A 6,243-nucleotide genomic window follows, 5' to 3' on the forward strand; every position below is an offset into this window, starting at 1 on the left:
GAAAATTCACCCGAAAGGGATGAATCAACCCTCTCATCAGGGTGGGGAGCCCTAACCTGATATGAGGGAGGAAGATCAAAATCTTGGACAGCTGAAAGAAGGGTTTCCTCATTGTAAATGGAGGGAACAGAGCCAGGTCCACCACTGGACCCAGAGGTTTGAGGCTGCCTAGAAAACTCGACAATCTTGGAAGATCCAGACTCGAGAAGGAAAGGAGAAGTTTCGGTTTTTCTTTCGAAACCTTTTTGAGAAACTTCAGCAAACTCGCGCCAGAGGACAGTTAGGGTTTTGTTATCACTATCCGACTATTCGGGAGCAGAAGAAGCCCTATAGTCCGCCATTACTCGTTTCAGTAAACTACAAAAAGAAAAAGACCAGTAAACTTACTGATTCAGTGAGACGGAAGCTTGAAGGCAGGAAGGCGCGAAGCAGACAACAAAGGTTCAAATTCCAGACAGGAAGAATGAAACCTACGAAGACAACGAACCGCTTTTAAAACTCCCGCACGAGTGTTCGGGAATCTGAACGATCGAGATTGATTCAAAATCAGCGATCAAGATTGAAAGACGTTTTGAAAGTTTGAACTCACGAATCCGAAATAGGCGTTCGGAAACCGTCGCTTGGATGACGTGAGCCACGACGATCAATCGCAAGGAGATATGTGGCCTTACACTCACAACGCTTGAGGAAAAGTGACCACCGCATTAAATGTGATATGACATTTAATGAAGCACGCAGAGATTATCACCTGACGACGAACCCAGTTAAAAACCAAGCCCTCGGGATCGACCGAACGCTTGGTCTGGGGGGCTCGGGATATGGAGAGTTTATGATCCGACCGGGTTCATACCTGGTCCGACCCTCGACCCCGGTCGAGATGGAGAGAACCGACTCGCTCCCGAGCGAACCGGATCCAGAAGATGGCTTGCTGAAGAAGAAAGCTTATTCGGCCGCAAGCGTGCCCTAATCCTACTTATGGATTAGGGTAATCACCCTAATGATGGCAGACTCGAATTGACGGCTGTGGATAATCATTACTGAAGGGATAAACATCGTATAACCTAAAGGTTATCTCAGGAGTCCTCTACTAGCCCAAACAAGTAGAAGTCTATTGCTCAACGGATCTCACTGATAAGATACAGCGACTACCCGAAGAAGGCTCAAGTGCATCCAACGAAGGAGATTCGAAGGTACACTCTATATAAACCTCACTCCCATACAAGGTGAGGGGATCGAAAAAGAATACTATCTGAGACTCAGGTTCAGATACATACTGATAGACCTAAACTATCAGCGATCTGCTATCTAGATCACCTTTCCCAGGTTCTTCATTCCTTAGCTCGTGCTTCTAGCAGAGCCGTTTGTGATTAAGTTCATCAACTGACTTAGCCTTCGGAGGTGGACTCCCGACCCCAGCGGTCGGGCCACATCTGACGATTTCGTTTTGCAGGACATCACCCGGAGATCCAAGGGCTGAGCAGATTTTGGACGCATCAAACGGAGTAGTGACAACCTCCTTTATAGATGCATTATTCGAACCTGGCCCCCTTCCGCACCTTTCCTTTCCCCCTGACCCCCTCCCTTGGGCCAGTGGGTCCCCCAGGCACTATGATTAGTCCATGGGAGTTCAAACAGAGGAAAGACAAGGATCTGGTAACTTGAAAATAGAATTGGGATCCAAAAGACTGGATCGGTTGGGGTGAAGTCCTCTTAGTATTAATAGTTAAAACCCTTTTCTCTTCTTCCCTACACTAGAGCACCTGCAACTCATCTTTGATAAAACAAAATTTATAGATAGTTTCATAAAAGGTCTCCTAAGATTACAATAAAAATTTACTAAATGAAAATAGTGATGTGAATGTCATGGATTGGTTTATCATCTATGATTCATATAGAGAAGGTTCATATCATATTTATAATTAATTAAGTAGAGAATTAAGTCACATGATAGAAAAGGAAATGTCATCCAACAAATTACTAATGTGGAAACATAATAATATATTCTTTCAGTAACGGAAAACAGGATACTATTGAAACAACAAAACGGATTACATAAAAATTAATGTTACTTGTAGAAAAGGAGATGTTGGAATACTTGCTTTTTCATCCACATTTTTATTGTGTACTACATCTTGTCCAAATACCCATTCAAGCTTTTGAATACAAAATTAGGGATTTTTTTTAATTCTTTATTGGCAGTGCAACGACTGACTATCTATGTTGGAAGGCGGAGTCGTTCCCCTGAAAATTCCCACTTCATTGCAAGTCGAGCCTACTCTTTAAAATAACTCCATTATTTTCTTCGTCAGTTATCAATATGATGAGAACACCCAACTCGTCTGTAATAAAAGAAAGAAGGAAAAAAAAGGTTGGATTCTATCAATATTTTGGGATTTGAATTTTTTTACCACTTTACCAAAAAACATGGATTCTTTTACCACCCACTTAGATAAGAACTGGATTCTTTTCGACCTGCATAACTTATAATCTGGTTAATTGAGTTAATTAATCACTCAATTTTGATTGGGGTAATTTTCATTTCAATCCCTGGGGTTTGACTCAAATGAATTTTAATAGTATACAAACTCTCGATCACTTTCTAGATAAAGTTTTTCTATCACAAAAAATAAGTCCAAATATGAAATTCATAAAGTTGATACAAAGTAATAATATGCACATCCAATACTTACCTTCTATTTGAAAAGTACACCCAAAACTTCCTCTTCAGACCAAATTTGACTACGTTTCTCTGTTTGTATTCTCTTCACGAACAATATCCCTTCCAAGATCACGAAGCACATCATGCATCCTTAGCTCACCGTCTTCATTAATCGTTATCAACGACTTCGCACGGAGACCTTTATGACTCACTTGAGGATAAAGATCACACCCTTCCCATGTATGACACACAAGATCTTTCTTCATCCCAATGAAAAAACAAGCAATATCCAGAAACACTTGTTGTTCCTTATCGTCTAAGCCATTGTAACTTATTTTCAAGCTTTTCATAACATCGTTGTTGGGAACTTTTTGTAACTTCTTCAACATGCTTTCCCAAAATGGTTTCTTCTACTCAAATAAAGATAAACCTATAACTTTAAGAGCCAAGGGAAGTCCACTGGCAGTTTGTACTATTTCTATAGAAATTTCCAAATAATCTTCTCGAGGTTCATTCCTTTTAAATGCATAATAGCTCAAGAGACTCATCTAAACCCATTAAGTTGGGCTTATAAATCTCATTTGTTTTTCTAGCAATTAAAACATTATCATTTATACTCATGATAATAATCTTACTTCCAATGCCAAACCATTCACCATTCCCAATGAAATTCAAATTTACTAAGAATTTCTTCGCAAACAGTCCTATGAATGGTTGTCTTTCCAATGCCACCAAAGCCATAGATCCCTACAATTTTTGTGACTTTATGTTCAATATCTATTAGCTTCAACATTTTTTTTTTGGCTTTCAATTCCAACTACTTTATCAGAAACAAGTTTGAGTCCCTTGTTCAATGTACTCAAAACTTCTTGAACAACTTCTCTTAAATACTTCACCTCGCACCTGTTTATTTAAATCAAAAAAAGAAAATCATAATGATGTACAAACGAATCAAAAAGAAATATTGAATATAAAAAGACACATAGGTGAATTATTTGAATTGATGTATATTATGCAATTTTAGGGATACAAGCACACCAATCTGTACTGAAAATTTGCATGGTTGGACACAGATAGGCATGTTTCTCTAGCCCATCTTGGCACAAAATCTTGTATGGTATGTACAATTTGGCACATAAAATGGGCACGTTTTTTTTAATAAAATAATTAAAAAAATACAATACACGCAATTGATACACAATTGGTCACATAAAAAAAATTCATGTGGTATTATATGATGTTTCAAGGGATTGGTGGGAGTCCCGCTGTTGCCATGATGGCCTTTGTTTGAACCTGTTGAAAAGAGGGTCTAGGTCTCAGCCTCTTAGGTTTCCTGCTGAGTGGACCATTGTTGCATTGCGAGTCCTAAATGTTAAAACAAATATGCTAAAACAGGCTTGCAAAGGACCTTTGCAATACTTGAATGCCTAACCAAAAGCCCAGAATCAATGTAAAAGAAGAGCATAAAAATGGGTATTCTAAGAAGGTCAGAAGAATCTTACTGGAGTTGCCCATCAAACAAATACTTCAAACCCTGCAAGACTATAGTTTATTCTGTGACTTTAGCGTCTGCCTGATTTTGGTTTCTTTCTAATGTGGGGTGCCAAAAATAACCAGTCAAAAGGGCCTTGAATCACATGAAACCCTCATCAGATGTTGCCACACATTTCTATTGATCCTAAAACAGATAAAAGCATTATGGAGAACCCTTTCCCAAATTGAGGTGAAAATAACACAAACAGGTAAGGTAATAGTGGTGGCTGTTTCCTACCTCTTCCACTGGTATACCTACTTAAAATAGGTTCATGGGACAATGTATTAATTAATGATCAGAAATTGTGAAAGTGTTTGTACAAATACATATAATCAATGGTAAAAAGAAAGAAACTGAGATTAAGAAAATATCAATCAATATGAAATAATAAAATGAGTTAGTTTATAGTCAAATGATTCATGAAAACCTCGGATTTCATAATTTCTAAGAATGAACAGAGAACCAAATGCACCTAAGCACAACCACTGATGATGCTCTTCACTGAATGAGACTGAACTAACTACACTTCAACTGCATATGATAGAAAGCAAATTCCATTTCTCACAGGATATACTACTACTACCTTGTTGAAAAGCAAATTCAGAAACAGGCCGGTTATAGAAAGGAAATTGCATTTTAAGTTTTTAACCTCTCGATCGATCGTAGTCTAAGCACAGAAGTAAGCAAAATTGGAGGTTACACTAGCTAGAACAATAGTTGGGCTGGCACAGCAGAGTCATACACACCTTTGAGCGAGATGAGATCAGAGAGAGAGACGCGGTGAGAGACCTTGAGAGCAGAATCCACAACCAAAAGCTCTTCTTCGGTAACCTTGCTCGAACTACGTACAGAGCAGAATCCACAACCAGAGGTCAGGGTAAGCCCTAATTTCACTCCAATATATCCGAACATAAATTATAAATTATTGGGGGAAAAAAGAAGTAGACAAATTAAAACATACCAGGGGGCGATTTTGCTTTTGCTGAGAGACAAAGGAGGAGGAGGGCAGTCACGGATGCAATTAGGGCTCCTCCCTCTTCTCGCGAAATCGGTGTCGAGAGAGTTGATGCACTTGTTCAACCTCCAATACAATTAAAGCACGCAGACAAACTCGAACGAGAGAATCCAGCAACCCAGATCCTTGAGCGAGACGAGAGAGAGCAGATCTAGAGAGACGACCGAGAGAGAGCAGAGAGAGACGACAACGACAGAGTCGAGAGATGGGCAGAGAGACGAAAGAGATCAGATCTAGAGAGACGACCGAGAGAGACGACAACGACAGAGTCGAGAGATGGGCAGAGAGACGAAAGAGAGCAGAGAGAGTGTCGAGAGAGTTATCTGGAGAGGATTTGATTTCCACTTTCCAATTCGACTGAGACCCAATTAATTGTTCCTAAGGTTCAGAAGCAAATATTGGAGCAGAAGAGAGAGAAATTAACTAACAAACCGCCGAAGGAATTGAGATGAGAAAGAACGATAGGGCTTCCGTGGTGGTTTTAAATTAAAGGGGAACGCGTGATTTGCAGTTCTTTCCAACGTTCAAATTACTGTTTTTTCACACACTTTCATGGATACTTCGTGGAAACGATGGGGTGGGCTCCACTGTCGAGACTTGATGGACAAACAGCAGTGGAAGGTTCGTTATCAAAGGGGTACGGTACGGGAGGAAGTGTGAACGTGACGGTTCGTTCACACTTGACACTTCACATCGGCAGAAAGAAACCCAGCGACATACAGAGTTTTCCACGCCTTTCTTTATTATGGAGGCCTACGCCTTACCTTCACCAAAAAAAAAATAATAATAAAATTTTAACAAACGGGATGGGCTCATCCATCATCAACATCCGGATGCTTCTCTTTAATCTATGGTTAACGAGCTGGGAAGAGCTCTTGTACGTTAGTACTGGCAGCTTAGGGAATGGAAGCACGTTGATGCCACGCTTGTTGGGATGAAACATGAAATAAATTGAGCAAACAAAAGGAAGGTATAATTAAAAGAAATATGATGCAATGAACAGGAAGTGCTAGATTTATTTTCATCACGGAGTCA

General features: G+C 39.7%; 1 long non-coding RNA gene across 1 annotated transcript; it reads right to left on the reverse strand.

Annotated features, from left to right (window-relative positions):
* Positions 1 to 2,752: 2,752 nt before the first annotated feature.
* LOC149024090 (uncharacterized) lies at positions 2,753 to 5,707 on the reverse strand. The gene is made up of 2 exons (XR_016171601.1): positions 5,155 to 5,707; positions 2,753 to 5,034 (listed from the first exon to the last, which is right to left on the reverse strand). It is a non-coding gene; the product is annotated as an uncharacterized LOC149024090 (long non-coding RNA).
* Between the last annotated feature and the right edge of the window lie 536 nt (positions 5,708 to 6,243).

This window comes from Hakea prostrata, chromosome 2, assembly GCF_041222555.1.
Source record: "Hakea prostrata isolate BN-2017 chromosome 2, UWA_Hpros_2, whole genome shotgun sequence".
Lineage (NCBI taxonomy): Eukaryota > Viridiplantae > Streptophyta > Magnoliopsida > Proteales > Proteaceae > Hakea > Hakea prostrata.